Genomic DNA, 22,849 nt, shown 5'->3' on the forward strand with positions numbered 1-22,849 from the left:
TCACATTTGAGTATGAGGTGTTCGATTGTTTTCACAGATCTACCACACACTGCACATGTGTCATCTTCTTCGTTACATTTCTTTTTGTAGCTCCGCGTTCTAAGACATCCTGACCTAGCTTCAAAAAGTAGGGCACTGCCTCTTGAGTTATCATAGAAAAATTCTTTCCTGATCTGCCTATTCTAGTATCGATATAGTTCTACACTATGTTTCTTTTGCATTGAATTCACCCAATTTTTAACTTCCGCGTTTTTAACCTGTCGTTTAATGCTCTTTCTTTCTTCGTCCTCATGACCGGCATACTTACTGGTTAGTTTTCTAGTTCTTTTCCGCCACTGTGAGTGAACGCTCTTTCTGTATAAATATTTAAATACCTTAGCTGCCCACCTGTTATCGTCCAATTTCCTCAGGCGTTCTTCATATAGTATCTTACTCTTAGCTTCCCGTGCTTCGAACGATGCCCAGCCCATATCCGCTTGTACTGCCTCGTTTGTAGTTTTGCCGTGGGCACCTAGTGCTAATCTTCCAAATGCTGTCTGATTTACGTCTAATCTCGACTGAACTTCTGCCCTTAAGCACATAACCGCATTGCCGAAAGTAAGTCCCGGCACCATTATTCCTTTCCAAATACTTCTTAGTACTTCATATTTGTTGTACCCCCATAATGCCCTATGTTTCATTATCCCAGCTTCTATTCGTCCTTTTGCCCTAAGAGCCTGTTCATGCTTTTCCGTGTAGTAGTAGTAGTAGTAGTAGTAGAAGACGTTTATTCGGCCAAAATTTACAGGCCGAGCATATCGACCGCCTGGGCGACCAGAAGTCGCTGTTCTTCCTCCCCTTCAGCGCCAAGCCAGTCGAGCCAGGTGGTGATGGATAAAGAAGGTGGGGGGTAGGAACCCGACTGCTGAGCAGCCGGGCAATAGAAGAGGCAATGGGCAAGGTCCGCATAGATACAGGAGCAGTTGGGACAGGAAGGGTCCGATCGATAGCGATAGAGAAAGAGGCGAGACGGGGTGATGATTGCATTCATTTGAATGTGCCGAAGAAGGCGAGCCTCCGGCACTGTGAGTGATGGATGAGGGGGAGGGTAAAGGCGTTTGTCGAGGCGGAGCTCGAGGTAGACCTCTTTTATGGTGCGGCGAAGGGTGAGTCTCCCACCGTCCTCCGAGGGCTTGGGCCAGGGGATCAACGGTGCCCGGAAAAGTGTGTCACGGGCGAGCTGATGAGCCAGCTCATTGCCGTCAATCCCTGAATGCCCAGGGACCCAGCGGAGGAAAACGATGGAAGGCTGCAAAGCGGAGACCGCTCGTTCGACCTCCTGTTGAAGAGAAGGGGTTAGGGTGCGTTTCTGTATGTGGTGTATAGCGGCTTGTGAGTCTGAATAGACTGTGTACTCTTGAAGAGAGGGAAGGAGGGCAAATGACTGGAGGGCATGCGCAATGGCGAGGACCTCGAGGGACAATGCATCCGGAGGGCGTAGAAACGGCCCGCTGGTGTGAGTTTCAGGAGCGGGGAGGTGGGGGTGGTACAGGGCGTAGCCGCAGGAACCTCGAGGAGCCACGAAGGAGGCATCCGTGTAAGCTACACCCTGGGTATCAAAGAGAGGGGAATGGTGCTGTGCGGCCGCATGACGACGGCCGGCGTGCAGAACGGGGGACATGTTGGTCGGAAGGGGGAGGATACGAAGATTGGGAGCCGGGGTGGGAATAGGAGAGGTAAACGGGGCGCAGGGAATGGGCGAGATACCCGCTTGAGTCAGTAACCACTGACCCTGACGGGTAAGGGAAAGCCGGGCAATCTGCGAGTCATGATGGAGAGAGAGCAGAGAACGGAGAGGATGAAAGAGGCCTGTTGCAAAGATCTTTGCAGTAGAGGTAGTGATAGGGAGGTTGAGAGCTGCCTTGTAGAGGCCCACAAGGGCAGTCTCAAGAGCGTTAAGTTGAGTCTCATTGAAGGAAACGTAGGGTGCAAAGTACAAGACCTTGTTGAGGGCCAGCGCGTGGGCAACTCGGCACGCATGAGCCTCGTGGAGACCTGAGCGCCGAGTGACCACGCGCCGCAGGAGGTGAGTTACGGAGTGGCAGGTGGTGACAGCACGGTGGAGGGCTTGCACGTTCTTGGCTGCATGCAAAGGAAAGCCAAGAACTTTGCACTGCGTGACGACAGGAATGGGAGAGCCAGAAAGGTGGAGAGAGACGAATTGGTTGTGTGAGCGCTGGTATGAGGAATGGTTGAGGAGAAGGAGCTCGGATTTTTCAGGAGCAGGAGAGAGGCCAGCAGTGGTGAGAAAGGAGTCGATGAGATCTAGGCCACGTTGCAGGGTGTCCTGTACGTGACCGGGAGAGCCAGACGAACACCAGAGAGTGATGTCATCGGCGTAAAATATATGATGCAGGTCGGGAATTTCAGCTAGCTGGGAGGCTAGAGGGGCCATAGCAAGATTGAAAAGGGTAGGAGAGAGAACAGCACCTTGAGGAGTGCCTCGGGTGAGGTTGTGGGGGTCGGACAGATAGGTGTCGACTCGAAAGCGAGCGACACGTTTAGAGAGGAATGAGCGGATATAACAGTACATGCGGGAGCCACAGTCTAGGGAGGAGAGTTGGGAAAGGATGTGGTCGTGGGAAACACCGTCGAAGGCCTTGCGAACATCGACGGTCACAAGTGCGTGAATTTGAGTGGGGTAGGTGACAGAAACGTGTGCTGGAGAACTAGAAACATGTCCTGTGCACAGACGTGGCGTCGGAAGCCGATGAGAGAATGAGGGAAGAACTCCCTCATTCTCCTTCCGTGTATATCTTCCGTGTATATCTGCCCTTCGTTTAGCCATATCCCGAGGTATTTGTATTCGGCCACTTTGGGTATTTCGTGGCCTTGTATTGTAGCACCTGATCACTTGTATTGTTAAAAATCATCATCGCATCTGTTTAGTTGCGCTAAAACTGAATCCTAGAGGGTCTCCTTCGTCTCCACAGCAATTAACCAAAGTTTGTAAATCTTCCTGGCTATCTGCTAACAGTACAATATCGTCCGCATACATTAAACCCGGGAGTCTCTGCTCAACTACATTTCCGCCTAATCTGTACGACAGATTATAGCCTAGATTACTTCCTTCTAGCCTTCTTTCCATATTTATCACGTAAAGCATGAACAGCAGCGGGGATAGAGGACCACCTCGCCTTAATCCTTTGTGCACCCCCACAGTTGTGGTACTTCTTTTCCCTTCCCATGTTATTTCAACTTCATTATCTCGGTAGATTTCCTGGCGAAAATAAATTACCTCATGATCGATACCCAACTCTTTCAATATGCTGCAGAGGAGTTCCCTGTTCGTGTCATCGTATGTACCGCTTATGTCCAGAAAGGCTAAAAACAGAGGTCTATTTTCCGCCTTAGCTATTTCTATGCATTGGGTAAGCACGAACAGGCTATCATCTAACCGCCTACCCCTTCTGAACCCATTCTGAAGTTCTCCGAGTATCCTATTCCCTTCTACCCATGACTGCATTTTTAATTTCACCGCCTGCATTGCCAGCCTGTACATAACAGATGTTATCGTAATCGGACGGAAGGATTTTATGTTCATCTTATCTCCTTTCCCTTTATAAATCAAATTCATTTTACTCTGTCTCCAGCTGTGCGGATTTGCTGATTTGTTATGACTGCCTCCAATGCTTTTATCAGCGCGCCCTTCCTTTTTGGGCCAAGTTCATTGATCAGCTTAATTGGAATTTCGTCTATCCCTGCGGATGTGGTTTTAGGAATATTCGCTTCCGCCTTTTCCCAGTTAAGACTAGTCAGTTCTAAGCTGTTCTCTTTTGTGCTGTCCTGTGTTGCCGCCTCGCTTGGGGAGATTACCCCATTGGCGTTGCTAAAAGACGCAGCTATAAATGACGTAATGTAGTCCAAAGCATCGTCTCCCTCTAAACATTTTCCCTCAGCATCTATAATCTGTTCCTGCTTTCTTTGATTTGTTTTCCCAACCAGCTTATATGGTTCCAGAATTTTCTTGGCCCCCCTTTATTTGCCTCGTGAACTTCAGCCAGCCATTTATCAGAGGACTGCTTTATTTTAGCCTGGACTAGGACCTGAACTTGCTGTTTCTTTTGACGATAAGATTCCCATTTTTTTCCTATTTCCTCTACAGATAACTGCGCCCTCTTTGCTTCTCTGTGCTCCCTTGAAGCCACCCGTCGTTGTTCAATGGCCTCCTTAATTTCCATATTCCACCAGCTTCGTGGCTTGCTCTTTCCTCTCCAGCGATTAACTCCTTTCACTTGTTTCATTTTTGTAGCGATGAGTAGTTCCAACTGATTATAATCCCAATTTTCCATGTGGCGTTTCTCAATTACTTCTTCTATATCGGGTGATATTAGCGCTATTTGTTCATCATTTAATTTTGCGTTGTCTTTTGGACTTCGTTGCATTTCTCTTTTGACTAGGGCTCCCAGCTGTAGACTAATACGTTTATGATCACTTCCTAGGCTGCCCTTCCCCTCTTCGTCTATTTCCATTATTGCGAGCTTGCTATAGATGCCCTGCGACATTAGACAGTAGTCAATGATTGTTTGCCTGTTACGGGATTCCCACGTGATTTGTCCCTCACATTTAGTTTCTCTATTGACAATAACTAAGTTGTGCCGCTCACACAAGTCTAGCATTAACTTCCCGTTACAATCTGTGTATCCATCCAGATCCTCGATGTGGCCGTTCATGTCTCCAAGCAAAATAATATCGACACCGTCTCCAATCTGCTTTATATCGTCATTGAGGCACTTAACTAGATTCTTGTTTTCTTGCCTGCATTTGTCCCCGGTCCCTAAATAAACTACCCCTAGCCATGTCCTTTTGCCAGCAATTGTACCTGATACCCAGACATGTTCTTTGCAAGTTGATTTTATTCTTTGCCAATTTGTTCCTTAATGTATCAGCATACCTACTCCTCCTCCCTTCTTCTCCGTTGTTGTTCTGTTGCACCCTTCCCAGACATAGCCATCGATGAAAGGTGGATCTTCTAGATCCCTCAGATATGTCTCGCATAGAGCGTACACACCTACTGCTTCGTCCTTTAACTGCTGTTCTATTTCTAGCCATTTCGCTCTCTTTCTACCCCCTTGCATGTTTAGGTTACTGATCCTGGCGTTAAATTTCTTTTTCGTAGTTTTCTTTCTGTGCCTCCGAGTGGCCATTTTGTTGGGCTCAGCCGCCATTGTTACATTTACTACTCGCTTCGACCTATCCCTACGCCCTGAGCCTCCGTGGACCCCCTAATAAAGCTACCGCTCGGCCTCCCAGGCGCCAGCCTATCTCTTCTCCTACCCTTCCACTGCTATGGATGCCATCTCGTCCAAAGTCTCTACCCAAACCTGCTCTGTGCACTTCCTTGTTTATGTCTACCACCTCAAAGCCATTCTCGAGGCTTAACTGCTTTATCTCTCGATTAAGATTCACACCGTCTTTAGCAACGTCTACATTCCTTTCTTGTACCTCCGGTACTGTACACACCACGATCTGCGCTTGCTGTGCTATCGCCCTTGTACCATCAACTCCCTCAGCTAAGCTTTTCCCTACTTGTGTGGCGTTACCATTCTGGACATCATTTAGCCCCGCCGCGACCACTACCTTGGAACCTTCTCGGAAAGTTCACTTTTTGTCGCTCTCAGAACATCGTCCATTGTCCTTACTGGAAACACCCCGACTGCTACCCGCTTATCACCCTTCACACGGTCCAGAATAGCTCTTTTGCAGCGCCTCATGTTTGAGTCACCAGCGATAAGCACTAGTGTACTCTGCCCCTCCCTCCTATCTTCCGGATCTTGCGGCCCCTTATCAGCGACTGTGACCTCATTTCCTGGAATTAGCTCGTTCCTCTTCTCAGTATAGCCTCTCGACTTCCCAGCTGCCATCTGTGCGTAGCTGTTCCTGCCTGAACATGTCTGACCTACTGGCGTATCGCTGTCCATGCTAGTGCAAGCCCCATCCACGTGGCTGGCGCTGGAATGCCCGCCATTGTGGGTTCTAATTGCGGTGTCAGCCGTTCTTGACTCCAACTGACAAATCTGTTCTTGAAGCTTGCGCTTCTCTGCACTCTCTATCTGTAACTCTGTTTCTAGTGCACCCATCCTTAGCACTAGTTTGCTGTTCGCCTGTTCAACCCTGTCCAGGCGTGCACCTAATACGCAGAATTTGCACATAAAATCTGCGCCTTCGGCCTCCTCCACCGAATCGAACCGCTTTTCTTTTAAATTCACCGACGCCTCACACTCCATACATCGAACCTTGAGTAGCTTAACCATCTTAGCAACACTCGATTATTCCTTTCACCAAATGCTAAGATATCTACAGGCTCGAGACAAAAAAACACTTGAAAACACGTGCACAAATAAAATAAAATTCTGTCTACCGCAAATGCCGATCGATCACGTAGAAAAAAATAGCTATCTCTCTAAAAGTTAACGCACAAAAAAGCACTGAAAAAAAAATCTGCCGGCCAAATAGTCCCGGCCGAATATAGGCCACTGACCTAAATTCTATTCCTTAACCTGCACTTCCCCTAACAGCCTAAAAAAAACTCAGCACACTTTTAAAAATATTAAAGGAAAGTACTTATCTATTTTACGCAGGTGCTCTCGCAGTCGGTCCGGTCCCGGTCTCCACGCGTGATCCGAAGAGCACCTAAACAGACTCGAACAGCGCCATCTACCTCATAGACTTTGCTCTATCGCTTAGCGAAAACTAATACGATTGGAATATACGACTGCATACGCATATTTTATTGAAAACAAATTTTGTGGTTATGAATACACTAAAATTATGTTGTAAATAGGTTCCTTAAATTTCATGCTTGGTATTCAAAATATATTCTCAAAATTGCAAAACATTTCTCGCTTAAATCGTACTTCGAGTATGTTTCAAATACGTGCAAAATGCGCATGCGGTTTTAGCGCCGTGTCATTGTATCAAAAGAGTACTCTCGTAAATATAAAATTAATTCGTCCATAGTATATTTCAGTTCTAACTAACGGGCAGTCCTTTAAAACGCATTTGCAGCACATTTCTAGCTGCCGTACAGACGTCTAGCGGGGGCATGAACGTGGCATTTGAACACGGTATAACGTACCGGGATTCCTCAAGTCACTCGTTGTTATGTGCAGATATCGCGGTAACACGACACGGAGCGCCTTCCGTTCCCCCTTGTATTATATTGTAACGTAGTGGTGACTGCCGTCCGGCGAAAAGAAAAACAGCGAGGATGTCTCCGAAACGAAACTATTTATTTGGGCTGACTTGCGCCCGGAAAGAACTGAATCACTCGGCGGCGGCGTAGCAACCAGCGTGCTAGGCGGTCGTCGAACAGAATGCCCGCCGCTGTCGGCCATTCTCTTTTTGAAGCTGACAGCGAATATTCGAGATAAAGCTTGGGAAGTTAGTAGAACCTTCTGGCACAAAGTAGAATCGGCTCCACCTGGATGCGATCAATCAAGATAATTCTAGTCACGTCTTGCGTCACAAACTAAGCGATAAAGCGGCGTGCCGGCAGCCTTGAAGCATGAACAAATAAACACAACAAAAAACAAACGCTACAAAAATTCGCTGAAAGAACTGAATCACTCGGCGGCGGCGTAGCAACCAGCGTGCTAGGCGGTCGTCAAACAGAATGCCCGCCGCTGTCGGCCATTCTCTTTTTGAAGCTGACAGCGAATATTCGAGATAAAGCTTGGGAAGTTAGTAGAACCTTCTGGCACAAAGTAGAATCGGCTCCACCTGGATGCGATCAATCAAGATAATTCTAGTCACGTCTTGCGTCACAAACTAAGCGATAAAGCGGCGTGCCGGCAGCCTTGAAGCATGAACAAATAAACACAACAAAAAACAAACGCTACAAAGATTCGCTGCTGAAATCGTATAAAAAAAACAAGTAGAAGAGTAGAATGATTGAAATTTGAAAATATATATGATTTTTTAAAATTTTCAATAAATAAACAAACTAGACAATCCAGGAATAAAATAAAATACGCATTTTGGACATGCGGTGGAATTTTACATGGAGTTAACCGGGTAAGCGACCAGTTGCAATGATGTAATCATGAATGTAGCCGCCAATAGTGCTTAACGAGAATTCCGTGGCGCTCGCACTAAACGAGAGCAGAAGTGGCAGAGTCAAAGGGAGTCCTAACCTCGAAAGAGGGACCTCCATATACTGTTTTCTTTGAAATGCGAACCGCCGGCAAGAGAGGTGAAAATGGTTAATTGTTTCAACTTCTCCGCATGTGTTACAAAGGTTTGTCGTAGCGAACCCGCGTCTGCATAAGTACAAGTTGAGGTGGGGCATTTTGCTTCGCAAAAGCGTCATGGACACTTCAGAGAGCCTTGACTTACACGAGCGGACATTCCTAGCGAACTTTAAATGTTGCTGTTGTCCACGAAATAATGGCGCTTCCCTACGCCGGGGGATTGGCCAAGACACAGGCGGTGACTGACAAGTGCTCAAAATGTGAAACACGGAAATAAATAAAGAAAAGATATAATGGTAATAACGATAATAATAATAATAATAAGGCAATTAATTAAAGTAATTCAGATTTCTAAATTGAAGTAAACTCAACGAATATTGTGAGATCGGTGACTGGAAGAGGCACCGGTGCTAAACGTGCCATGTTTGGGAAGCTTTCGTTGCAGATAAATGTTGAAGATGAGAAAGAGCTTAGGATGGAGGCCGTTTAGTGTCTGAACGGAAAGTTTTTGTGGCACAGAGCACATTCCATTTATTGTGCCTAAGGGAGGAAGCACCATGAGACCGAACAACCCCAGCTGACAGACTGACCCAGCTGTCGTAACGGATGCTCTAGCCGGCGCCTCCGTAAAGAGGAGAAACGGCGACAGGTCAAGAAGAAGTGATCGGTCGTTTCTGGTTCACCACAGAACGGGCATAATGGGGAGGCCGCCAGACCAGATCTATGAAGGTATAAGGTTAAGTGAGGCACGCGACAACGTAGAGACGTGAAGGATACCTCAAGCTTGCGTGATCGCCATCCTTTACGGGTAAAGGAGACGCCGGAATTCGGGAGAAAAGATCAGTGTTCATGCCGCAAATTCTTTCAACAGCAGATACTTGCGAAATCTGGCCGCAGTAATATGTTCGCTGGGCGGAAGCAGATATACGACTGGGCCTTGAAGAGATGCCTTCGCCGGGGTACCAGCAGCCTCATTCAGATAGATTCTACTGTGTCCAGGCACCCAGACCAACCGCAACGAACACACGTGGTGTGGAATCGAGTATTTGAGTAAGCGGAGTGCTTGAGATGCTGTGGACGCGATGAGAGATGAACACAGGGACAACGAAGCCGTCATAATTATGACAGAAGACAAAGAAATGTTTAACTTCCGCTAGAAATTCGTCCAGATAATTACGATTGTAATCGGGAAGGCGGCGTGAGAATGACCAGTCAAGGAAGATGAAGAAAATGCCAACACCGGCGTTTTATTCACACTGTGAGGCGTCTGTCGCTTGCTTACTTCAGCTTATTCCTTTCGGCGCACGAGGCCCGCGAAGAGCAGCTGCCCAGCGGCTGCTGCTGCAGACACTGCGATATTAAGTAAAAGGATTTAGATCAATTGAGGACAAATCTTAAAGCAGCCAGCAAGATTTAACGCTCTGCGGTAGAGCAACAATCCAAACGAAACTTCCTTGAGTTCACAGCGAGATAGCCCATTGAGGGTACATTAATGGATGTTTGTGCGGATTCCTGGTGTCGAACACGCCACAAATACTGATCATATTCCTGCGAATCTTTGTAGCGTTTGTTTGTTGTGTTTATTTGTTCATACTTCAAGGCTGCCGGCACGCCGCTTTATCGCTTCGTTTGTGACGCAAGACGCGCCTAGAATTATCTGGATTGATCGCATCCAGGCGGAGCCAATTCTACTTTGTGCCAGAAGGTTCTAGCAACTTCCCAAGCTTTATCTCGAATGTTCACTGTCAGCTTTAAAAAGAGAACGGCCGATAGCGGCGGGTATTCTGTTCGATGACCGCTGAGCACGCTTGTTGCTACGCCGCCGCCGAGTGATTCGGCATCGGATGAGATGCCGAACACAACACCTGGGGCGCCATCCTGCCTTACGTAGGCTTCGCCAACAACACCGCAGTGCAGGAGACCACCCAGATGACGCCTTTCAGGCTCGTCCATGGTAGAGAGGCCACGACCACGCTGGATACCATGCTGCCGAACGTTACCAAGGAAGATAACGTCGACGTCGACGCCTACCTACAACGCGGAGAAGAAGCCCAAAGACTTGCCCTATTAAGGATCAAAGACCAGTAGCGGACCGACGCCACACGCTACAGCCTACAAAGACGCAACGCGGAATACAAGCCAGGAGACCAAGTCTGGGTTTGGACGCCCATTCGCCGCCGAGGATTGAGTGAAAAGCTTTTGCGCCGCTATTTCGGCCCGTACAAGGTTCTTCGTCAGCTAGGTGAATTGGACTATGAAGTAGTCCCTGACCAAATGACTGCATCCAAGCGACGCCGCGTACGACCAGAACTACTCCATGTCGTACGCCTAAAGCCCTATCATGCACGCTAAAGGACGCCGTGTTTCCACATTCGGTGTTTGTTTTTGCACAATCTGTTTTTGATTGTTTATAGCCGCATTATGTTCTAAAGCATCGAGTCGATGCTTCTTTGAGAGGGGAGTACTGCGTTGCTGAAATCGTATGGATTCCCACCAACTAGCCCGCCAGATTGTGTTATTGTTTTTTTTTGCTCCACATATACCTCCTTGGCATTCACCACCATACCTTGGCCAATCCCTCCACGTGGGTATGTGCCATTTTATGTGGAGAAAAAGAAGAAGAACAAACCGCTCCTCTGCCTAAGGGCTGAAAGTAGTCTCTGCCACAAGCTCCGCACAAAGGCTAAAATCACTTCACCGACTCCACTGCTCCCAACGCGCCCCAAGGAAAGCGCTGGCGTTTCCTCGACGTCGGACGTTGACACCTGTACGACTGACCCCATTGCTGCAGCCGCCCTGGCGGACGGGGAAAATCAGTTCGTCGCACAAGGGCAAGGAGAGCTCTGTGCGGAACTTGTTTGCACTTTACTCGACGATGACTCGGCCGCTGACGACCAGAAGGTGAGGACCCCCCCTACGTCTAGTGCACAAGACGTAGCGCGTTCCTCTCAGCTGGGATCCACGGGACTCGATCTGAGCAAGCTCAGCGCAGTGTATGCTGCTCTCCTGCGCTGTTTTGAGGAATGTGTTCGCGCGTTTCAAGACGACAAGAAATTGCGTGCATCGCCAACTGAGCAACAACTTCCCAAAAAGTTGGCCGAGCGCGTTCTCCTGTCAGCACGGCTTGATGCGATGGACGCCTGCCACTGTTCGGATCACTCAAGCTGTCGGCAAGCTTCGAAAAGCGAGTGGCCATTGTGCGCCAACTGCTGGGCCAAAATCGCCGGCTGAGTGACATAAAAGTCTCCGAAGAAACGCGCCGGTTGCGCGTCAATGATATCCTGAACAGCGTTTCCCGCCTTCGCAATATCCTCTGATCGCGACAAGAAAAGTGCAAGTCACTCATAGCCAAAGTTGCTGCCGACGCCGGACCGTGCGATGGAGCCGCAGGAACTGCAGCACAACCTGAAAAAGCAAAAAGTGACCTACCAATAGACTACGTTGCCACACTGGAAGAACGCTGGAGGAAGCAGCTTCTTACTGCAAGCGCCAGTGTCGCCGCGATCGAAAGGATGGAATACAGACAGGCGGCCATGCACTCGTGTGCCAAAAACCTCTCCGCTCGAATCACTGAAGACTGTTGTGATACATTCCAGCGGCTAAAAAGACACGGACGAAGGTAGACGAGACAGGACGAACGCCGGACTTCAACTGTCCTCTTCAATCGTCCTGTCTCGTCTACCTTCGTCCGTGTCTTTTTAGCCGCTGGAATGTATCACAATAGTACTACCAACCAACTAGCCCAACTTTCTACGCTCACTGAAGACTGCCAGGGTAGCCCGGAAACTTGGCGCGAGAAGGTGAGGGCTGCTACCCATCGCGAAAAAAAGTCAAAAATGCTGTGCGAGCTGTTCAAGGATTTCCACAATAACCCAACTCGGTTCGAAAAGCGCATGCACAGTGCGATGATAAAAAAGCTGAAAACACGCTACATGAAGAACGCCGTGGAGCAACTGACAGGAGAAGCATTATCCGCAGCTGTCTAGGCTGTGCTTGTGTTCATGTTAAAAGCTTCTATCATTCTTGTTTTCGTTTTCAACCCTATGCATAATACATATTTTCTGCAAACAGTAGCCATAATAGTAGCCGCTAATAATAGTAGCCATAATAGTAGCCGCCATAATAGTAGCTATAAAAGTAGCCCCTTCCCTGCCGCCGCGCTCGGATCCGTTCTGGGAACGATCGGTTAAGTTTCGGGTGGTTGGCTGTGGCTGTGGCATCAAGCACTCGGTGAGGCCGTAAACCCGGTGTATGTCTACCCAGTCTCCAGGCCAGGGGAGCTCCTCCTGGTCGGCTTCCCTATCCCCTGATGTCGTGCCGTTCCAGGCTTTGTTGCGCAGCGGCGTCGGCAGCATCACAGTTTCGCTGGTGCCTAAAGATGGTGGCGCTATCAAGATGACCAACCCTCGAGTTTTTCGGGATGCGTTCCAGCCAGCCACTTCTCATTACGAGACCATCTCTGAGATCCGCCAGTTTGGCTGCGGCGGGATTCTGTGCAGATCGTCAGACCTCGCCTGTGGCAGAGATCTTCTAGCTTCCGCGTCCTTTGCGTCACTTCCGGTAAGCCCCTTTATTACTCCAGATCTGGCTTGTACGAAAGGCATTCTTCGAGGCGTAGACTCTTCCCTGACTCCAGCAGAGGCTCTTGATCTTCTGTCCGCCGCAGATGTCGTTGCTGTGCACCCCTGTAGCCGGGATGTTGGCAACAAGTGGGTGCCTAGAGAATCTGTGATTGCCATCTTGCCGGCACTTCTTGCCCCACTAAAATCAAGGCATGGCCTCTAATTTTTTGGGTTCACCAATTATCGTCTAGACCTCTGCAGTGCAACAACTACTGGCGGATGGCCATTGCGCAGGCGGTTGCAAATCCACCTTGCGCTGTGGAGGTGGTCATGCAACGAGCACCTGCTCTGAGAAGAACGTGAAATGCTGCCTTTGCGTTGGTGCCCACGCTACCAATGCCACGAACTGTCCCTTTCGAGCGCAGGAGATTCAAATTGTTGAGATTATCGACAGAAAACGCTGTTGTCGCCGTGACACTATATTATAAGCGAAGGAACGGGCCTACGGTTATGTAGCTGTGACCGCTCATCAAGGAGTCATGTTACACTCGGCGCCGTCTCAGACTATTGCGTCTGCTGTGGAGCCTTCCATGACTAAAATGGTGGAGTGGATTGCTGCAAGTGTTGCGGAATGCCTTACTAACGTTCTAGTGACTAGGCTTACCCATGCCGTTCAGGCCGGTTTGGCCCCTCTGTCGACAGCAATTCCCTCTTCTCTTAACCGTTCTACACTACCTGAGGCATCTCAGCCCCTGGAACGAAATACTGCCCCTACCACTGTACTTGCCTCGTGTACTTCTAGTGACGTTCGAATCATCTATGATTCTGAGATGATGGAGCCTTGTGCACATGTTCTCAAGCGGAGCGAGCCCCATGTCTCATTCGTCTTCTCCTCGGCGTCCGCAGGCCAAATAAAGGAAGCAACAGCTTGGCACTAAGCCTAAGGACACCATTTCAGAGCAGGCATTTGCTGCTGCTAGGCTTTCGCAACCATAGCGTAGTTGCCAGTTCTATAGTGCAACTGTCCTATTCTTACAGTTTAAACAGATTTACACTACATTTCTTCCCAGTTTAATTCGGATGTCATAATTCTTCACGAAACGTGGCTTTCAACCGGCCAACATTTTAATTTTAAAAATTATCGTTCATGTGTTATATAACCAGTCACGAGTAGGGTGTTTGCTAACTTTAGACTCGTCAAATTTTGCCACAGGGCTAAGGTATCTTTTCAGCGAATCCTTACTGTGAGATATTAGCATTACACTTTGTTCTTCCAGACCACTGGACTTGCTTCTCGATAACTGCAGGAACCCAGTTCTCATGGCTGGCGATTTAAATTCACAACATGAGTCGTGGGGCTATCGGACAAATCTATGCGGGAATCGCCTCTGGGACAGGATGCCTGATAATAGCCTTATGATTTCCAATTCAGGATTGGGCACTTACCTTCGCGCTCAATCTCGATCTGTTTTAGTTCTTACATTCACCAGTCCAGGAAACGGAGTAACGATGTGGTCGACTCTTGATTACGGCACCTCGAGTGACGATATGCTTATTCGTTTGGATATCATTTGTCCTGTAACTCCTGCGTCATATACGTTGTGGTCGCATGTAAACTATGACAAATTTCAGACTATGTAGCGCTGTGCCCTTGCGTCAGTTTCTAACATCGCCAATAACTACCAGTCATGATATTGTACACAGCGCAAAAAGAACGGGAAAAACGAAAGACGAAAGAGTAACACAAACAAGCGCTGGCTATCAACTAGTTTTTACTGAAGAAGAGAAGGGGTATATATAGAAGCACTATCAAGCACACAGACGTTTTCTGGACGGCACGTGGGAGTTCAGATACCTCAATTCTCTCTCGGATAAGGCAATCGAAGGGCTGCTGATACATAAACTGCCTTTCTGGTGAATATAAAAGGCCTCCATTATCTCTCGTGTGACCTTATCGCCGTGTCGGAACAAGATGCGCGTGTTCTTATAATCCGGTACGCACTTGCATTCCTTGCACAGAAACGTAGACTGTGCAAGGGTGTCACCTCTTGCCCTCCTTTCAGCATGAACTTTCATATGCTCGCATTGGCAGTTCCTGCAATGGGCGCCTCTGTGGGAAAGCGGTTCATTTTTTCTCGTATTTTCATGCTCCAACAGGCGCTTATTCACACACCTGCCGGTTTAGCCGATGTACATAGCACCGCATGAAAAGGGAACCTGGTACACCACCCCCACTTCGCAGGGTACTGCCGGGGACAAATGCCGCACCTGGCAGGCACCCCTCTTGCCTTCTAGCCTCTGGCTGATCTCTTTGCATATCGTCCTTAGCTTCCTGAGCGCAGAAAAGACGACGTCGATGTCGTATCTGCCTGCAACTTTTTTCAGCCCATGTGATAAGCAGTGTGCATATGAGACCTCAGCCGGCCTTTTGCTCTTTTGGCCTTCTTTCGGCTGAATGCCATTCTTAAACTGCCTGAGAAGCTTCTCCGCTGTTCTAGAAATGAGTCGATCAGGGTACCGATTCATACGTAACCTGCTTGCTTGCGCCAAAATGCTCTCTCCCATTCTTTCATGGCAAGATTTCCGGAGAGCTGATTGCAAGCAAGAAACGGCAATGCCCTCCTTTATGAGCTTAGAATGACCAGACCGGACGTTTAGCAAGCGTTTGGCTGTCCTCGGGCGATACCAACAGCACACATGTTTTCCCTTCCCACAGAGTGCCAAATCCAAACACTGCAGTTCACTGTTGCTGGGAACATCAGCTGTGAACTCAAGCCCGCGTCCACACTCCTTAAAAATCTTGAGAACGTCGACCAGACTTCTAGGCAAGCTGCCTGTTCGGGTGAACACCAAGTAGTCATCGACATATCCAAAACACCCGAACAACTGACTCATCAATGCCCTTTGAATTGCCTTATTTCGTCTTTCGTTTTTCCCGTTCTTGTTGCGCTGTGTACAATATCATGAATACTTACCAACCCACCCCAATTTCTGCCTCGCTGAACTACCAGTCAACAAGCATACGCATGGCTATAGAGGCTTGTCGTAAAAAGTCGGAGTTCCTGGAGTGGCCATCAAAAGGGAATTCCTCTCATTGTTGGAGGAACGCGGACTGTACCAGAGGTTACAGGCGGAGGAAGGCAGCATAGAAAAAGCTTCTTTATAACTATTGCCCAAATAACTGGAATGATTATAAATTCCTAGCAGCCACCTTTAAACGCATACTTTCTAGCGCGAAAGACAGATATGACTGAGATCATTTTGATTATCTTTCAAAGTCGGGCAACCGAAGTGCATTATTTGGCTTTATATGGTCTAGAAAACAGCTGACATCATTTCGTAGTTTGCAGTCATTAGTTATGTCACCTCAAGAAGCTATCGAGGTGGTTGAATAAATTGCCACGGGCCTGCATAAGCGGTTTTTTTTCCTACTACCTTTACGTCCCATGTTTTTTTCGCCTGTGATGCTAAATAATTATGTCTCTAAAGTTAATCTATCGGAGCTTTCTCAAGTTGTTCAGAGATTGCTAGCTGCTGCTCCCGGTCCTTATGGTGCAACTTCGAAGATGCTCAAGATTCTATTTCAGAAGTCTCCCGACTCCTTGTTACACCTGGTCAACTGTTCTATCAAACACGCTTGGATCCCTTCTGAGCCCTTTACTTAAAAATCAGGGTGGTAGCTATTAACTAGAAAATCTTAGGCCTATTTCTTTAACATAAAACATGGTGAAATTAGTAGAAAGGTGTTACTAATTCGGGTTGCTGCCTTCATGGACCGCAGAACTAATCTCAGCCCGTGTCAACTCGGCTTCCGGCCACGATGTTTGATACGGAATGCACATGTCGATCTTGAGATCCGTATTCTCCTTGCTCGTCGTCAACGCCTGTACGTTGTTTTGGCTACTCTCGACGTCTCTAAAGCATACGACAGTGTAGAGCGTTCCAGCCTATTACATAGGTTCCAGCCTAATACAATTGCAGCCATATTTCAGTACTCTTGAGCACTGGTTGAGCAGCTCACACCTTACGTTAAATATTAACAAATGCACCGTCCTTGTTTTTCCTATACAGGATCCTGATGCGGTCTCTCTTTCATGCCAGTTTCAACCAACACCTCAGGTTCAGTCCTTAAAACACCTCGGCGTCAGTTACGCCGACAAACTCACCTGGCGGCCTCGCATTGACAATGCCGCTGTGAAAGGAGGTCGTGCCGTGGGCATGTTACGTAGGTTGTGCAGTCACAGGTACTCTATGCGCAGTGATGCGCTACTACTGAGTTACATATTGTATGTCAGGCCCATTTTAGAATTTCGCTCTGTGTTCTTTTCAGTTATCGGCTACACACAAACCTCGTCCTCTCATCCTTATGGCGAAGGGAAGTGCTTCGGATGTGTCTTGCCCTCCCCAAATTTGTGGCTACCAATGTGCTGTACCTTGAAGCCCGAATTCCCCCTTTGTTATACCGACTTTACTTTGAACTGTGCAGACTTACCTCAAAATCTATAAACCTCATTCTCACCGTTCGCAAAGCATTTTCTATTGCCAGCCGACCTCTTTTTTGGTGTTCACAGGCCTCGTTTTTATACCCCACAGCTTGTGTTTGTGCAAAGCCTACTTGAACCTTTCAACGTGCAAATTTACAACATCCTTCCAGCACTAAGCAGTGGGTCCTTTGTCCAAGTTCTTTTCGAGAGCATTTTCTCCCAAAACGCTAAACGTTTACCACCCCGTATTCTAAGTGGACTATTGGAAGATCATTTAAGGTCCCTAGCTACAAAAATTGCGTTAAACGACGCCTCTCAATGTAACGAAAAGGCAGGTATGGGAAATTTATGTCCGTGTTTACACAGGTCCTTTTGGCTGCTCCTTCCAGACTTCACCCCTATTTTTCATGCAGAGTTCCTGGCAGTAGTACTTGGTGTCCGCAAGTTAGGTCCTATTACTGCAGTGGGAGTCATCAACGATTTTTTATCTTTGTGTTCGTCCCTGGCATCGCATGTGGACTGTCCCACTTTAACACTTTTTTATCGCTTCTCCCTTCGCACTTGAGCCTTGTTCCTTTATTTAATATGGGTACCCCGTCACCGCAGCGTTACAGTAAATGAGCTCGCGGATAACCTCGCAAACCTAGGCGGCCGCGTGTTGCCCATCATTTCGACTACAGCGTATATCACAGCGTCTAGGTTTCGACGACGAGCGTTATTAAGCGCGCAAGGCACATCACTTTTAACATGGGCGGAATATCAACATCTGCAATATTCCTGGAGCAGGAAAGTTTGTAGATCTGGTTAGCTTGAAGGGCTATATTCATCTTTTAAGTTCCATTTTTGCTGTGTGTCACATGAAATGTTTTCACGTAGTGTTGTGATGCGTGTTTTCTCAGCGCCCCTCCTGCTTGAGCCAAAGCTGGCCTGCAGTATTTTCAAACAAAAATCTCTGACGAAACAGCGGTGCCGTATCTCTCCTGTAAATTTCTATCTGCGCAGGTTTTGTTTGGCGACGTCTCCCCTCTGTTCATTTTGCCGTGAGCCTGAACCTATCGATCATGTTTTGCTCCATCGTCGCCGTTTTCACCTCGTTGAGAAGATTGCGGGAGGTGCCCTATGCAGCATCTTGGCCTTAGTTTGAGTAGCCCACTCCTGCTATCATTTGGCGCCATCGCGCTTGGGTTCAGCCACACGTCTGTTTTGGCTGCTGTTGAAAATTTCTTGCCGGAGTCTCCTCAACTGCCTTGCTGAAGGTTACAAAATTTTCTTGTCTATGCTTTATTACATTTTGAGTTAATTACTTCTTCCTTTTTTTCTCTCTCTCTTTTTCATACAAACTCTTCTCTTTTCACTCCCTGCCCTCCCGCTGCCTGCCCTCCCATTCTCTGCCCTTCGTAGACTCTTCCGCTCTGCTGTGTGCTTCTCTTTTGCCTTTAGTATGTACAGCTGAGTAGCAAGCTCTGCCTCCCGTTTCTTGGCCGATTCCCCAGTGTGGGTAAGTGTCATCTTTTCAAAGGCTAACAACAACAACTGCTCTTGGCTGGCGCCTCGGCTTGCATCCCCGTAGAAGCCTTGTGTTGTGTTCCAAACGGCTACGTGACATTGGTGGAGGAGCGGATTTCACGTCCCATGTCTTGGACCTCCTCTCGCTGTGGCTCATCGAGTCCCGATCGGCTCCTACTCGCGTCTACACCCGTACATCGCAGTCGCCGCCTCCAGGGCCTCGCTCCGAAGTTTGGTCTCCTTCCACAGGCGCTACGAACTCAACGTCCCATTTGTCATCCTTTCCGTGGCTAAACCAGGCTCATGTCACCTAACACTTCAGCAACCTCGTGTGCCGTCCAATCACCATGGTGCTCCTTTGGGAGGATGTAGACGACTGGCTTGACCAGTTCAAACGTGTGGCTCAGTTCAACCAATGGAGCCTTGCACAGAAACTTCGCAAGTGTGTACTTCGCACTCGAAGACGGCGCCATGACTTGGTACGAGAACCAGGAGTTTGGGCTTCAAAGCTGAGATAACTTCTGCCAGCAGGTGCGTGATACATTTACCAGCACAGACCGTCGCGATCGTGCCCGCCGCCTCCTAGAAGCTCGCATCCAACAAGCCAATGAGAGCGTAATGTTCGCCGAAGACATGACCTGTATTTATCGGAAACCACGGAGTGGCGACATTTGACGCAAGGAGCGAAGGGACACCTCTTCGCTGGTTTAGATTAGAATCCCCCTCCTCCCCCCTCCCGCACCGTCGCGAACTTCATCTCCGAAGGCACACTCATTGAGCGCGCTATGCATCAACGTTCTCGACGCAACGAGTCCGCGATCGGTCAGCCATTCAGCAGTGGTTCGCGAGGAGCTCCTGAAACTGCAGCTCGTCCAGCCTGATCCTACTGCTGCGCCTATCACCGAAATCGTGCGCGAGGACGCCGGGAGTTTCCACCGCATCAGTTGCTACTTGAGCCAAGTCCTCTTATTTATGCGGCAGCTGTCCGTCAGCCCACGGCGCAGCATCTCCCATTCCAACCGCAGCTGTCGCCCACTTTGCCTCCATCTTCCTACCAGCGGCCATCTCAGCAGGACCTCACCATACCACCACCGGCTCGGAAGGCCGACATCTGGCGCACTCCTCGTCAGCGGCCGTTGTGCCAGCACTGCGGGGAAGCCGGCCACCTGTATCGCCGTTGCGCCTACCGTGAAATTGAGTTTCTGGGTTTCTCACGTGAGGCCCCACGTCCTCGGTTGGGTGAGTGCCCTGGCGAAGTCGAGGAATACCTTGCTGCTCGCGAAACTTCTCCGACAGTCCGCCCACAGTCGCCTTCACCTGTGTGCCACCCGTCGCCCAGCCGCGATACCACGAGGACAGGGCGGTCAAAAAGCCCCCGCCAGGGAAACCGAAGGCGGCGACCTCAGGAGGGCAGGTTGCTGATAGACGAAAACGATTTCCCGAAGACCCCTCCGTAACTGCTTGGCAAGATTCTAAGACACTGATAACGGCACAGAGTGATCCCATCACCCTGAGTTCCCGTCTTGCCGACGTTGTAAGCGCCGATCTTTCCGTTCTCTTTGACGGGCATGCATCCCGTGACTGACTGCCCTCGTTGATACAGGGCCATACGTTTCAATAACGAGCAAAACTTTTGCGGATCGCCTTAGCAAGGTCAACACTGAATGGTCGGGAGAGTAAATTCGCACTCTGGTGGCCACCTTATGACACCGGTCGGACGCTGCACTGCACGCGTCACGATTACGAACACAGCGTTTGTGACAGCTTTTGTTATCCTCCCTCACTGTTGCAAGCACCTTGTACTTGGCGTGGACTTTTTGCGAGAGCATGGTGCCCTGATCAACGTTCCTCGCCGTTTGGTCAAGTTTTCAACGCCCGCAACAACTACAGCAAACTCTGAGCAACGCCGCGCACCGTTGTGAATCCCTGACGTGGGTGTAACATACCACCCCGCTCATGTGCCCTCGTTAGCATCCAGTGCGATGACCAGACTAGTGCTACCGGGGTTGCCGAATAGAACACTGACCTTGTGTTGCATAATGGCGTCTGCGTTAAACGCGCTATCGTCCATCTGACCAATGGCCTAGCGGACATGCTGCTTACAAACTTTGGTAACGAACAGCAACACTTCGCCAAGGGCGCCGCGGTGGCATCCTTTGAAGAACAGCCGAAACTCACTACTGCCTCGCACTCCAGGGCGAAACGTCCGCCTTCTGGACGCCTGAATTCGCATTAGATGTTAACCCCGCCTTATCAACGGCCGAGAAATATTCACTAGTCGCCAGTCAAGCAGACGCCCCTCACCAAGCACAGCATTATAACCGATGAACGCATCCGCGCAGTCAGACAGAACTCATACCAAATAGCACCCAGGGAACGCGAAGTAATCGCTGAGCAGGTGGACGCAATGTTGAAGGACGGTGTCATACAGGCGACTCAGGCTACGAGGCACGCCGTAGTGAAGGGCTCCGGAAATTTCTAACCACCTAACGTGCACTGATATTGCACAGTACACGAGTCTGTAGAATTTCGCCTCCAACGAAATCGAACCGCCGCGGCCGGGATCGAACCCGCTTCCTTCGGCTCAGCAGCCGAATGCCTTAACCACGGAGCCACCACGGTGGCCCACCTGTTCTCGTTAAGAAAAAGATTTGGATGCCCCCCTCAATGTGAGGAGGCACCCTTACAACGCGAAGAATAGCCCCTAGAGTGGATTCCTTCTGCGAGCGCTGGAGATGATCCGGTGCTTGTCTTGGGCGGACGAGCTGCTCAGAAGAGACACCCAGTAAGACTCCGTAACGGTTGGTGATGGGGGATGAAGGAAGGTGGGGCTTGTAGGGAGCGTGTGTAAGAAGTCTCCTGGTTTGTCGCAAAGTTTGCATGATGACGGGAATTGGTCTGAGTATCGGACATGCAGTAGTATTGGGTGTGGAGCAGTCCGGGTTTGTAGTTGTCGCCGAAGTGCAGCCTGTGCTATGGTGAGGGATGGAGCTCGGGGTGCGTATTCCCTTCGATTGTCTCGGTAGTACGAGAGAATACCACAGAAGGAGAGCAGGCGCTCCGAGGCGCGTAGAGGCGGCTCGACTCTTCCTTCCCGGAATCTGAGACTTCGGGCTAGGGAATGAGCCTCCTCGTTGCCAGCAAGGCCGGCATGTGCTGACGTGCAGATGGGGGTTATGGGGCGCCAGGGTTGCCAGAAGTATAGTAAACTAGCAGCGGTGCTGGCATAATTTAAAGTGGCAAATTTGGAATCAGCGACAAATTTTGCGGCAGATGTAGAAACAAGAGCAAGCGCGATGGCTGCCTCTTCTGCCTGTGTAGGCGAATTGGCAATGATTGACTTGGAGGTTAGAAGCTTTGCATTGTTGTCGGATACCGCCAGGGCCATACGAGAGCCTTTCGTGTATTCCACTACGTCCACGAAGACTAGCTCACGGTCCTGGCTATACAAACGGCACCGCGAGAAGAGAGCGTTTCTTACGCCGGTGGTCTTAACTTTCGGATCGTGCTCCGCTCCAGCGACATTTCAGCAAATAATGGACGCAGTCTTATCGGGCCTTAAATGGCAAACATGTGTAGTCCACCTGGAAGGCGTCGTGGTCTTTTCGCCAACATTTGAGGGACACCTCCAGCGTTTTTTGCTGTGCTACATGATATAAGAACTGCTGGATTCACTTTGAAACCTGGAAGATGCCAATTTTGTTACAAAAAGCTCCTGTTCTTGCGCCACGTTGTCAGACATCAAGGCGTCCAGCCCGATCCTTCGAAAACGGCAGCCGTCGCCAACTTCCCTACTCCCTCCGACAAGAAGACTGTCCGGCGTTTCTTGGGCCTCTGCGCTTATTACCGATTGCAAACAACACCCATACTTGCCCACTTGGATGCTCGGGCCGAGACTCTGGTCCACAGAGATGCAAGCAACGCTGGCCTCGACGCTGTACTCGTTCGGGGACAGGACGGCGCCGAGCGAGTCATCGCGTACTCCGGCCGGACGTTTTCCAGTGCTGAATCATTCAACCACCGAGAAAGAATGCCTCGCTGTTGCAAGGGCGGTAATGAAATCTCG

At 49.3% G+C, this 22,849-nt stretch overlaps 1 pseudogene; it reads left to right on the top strand.

Moving 5' to 3' along the window:
- The first annotated feature begins 8,427 nt into the window (after positions 1–8,427).
- LOC149369523 (uncharacterized) lies at positions 8,428–12,217 on the top strand (annotated as a pseudogene).
- Positions 12,218–22,849: the final 10,632 nt, after the last annotated feature.

Source organism: Amblyomma mixtum, chromosome 1 (assembly GCF_055824585.1).
Source record: "Amblyomma mixtum isolate Tamu chromosome 1, ASM5582458v1, whole genome shotgun sequence".
NCBI classification, from domain to species: domain Eukaryota; kingdom Metazoa; phylum Arthropoda; class Arachnida; order Ixodida; family Ixodidae; genus Amblyomma; species Amblyomma mixtum.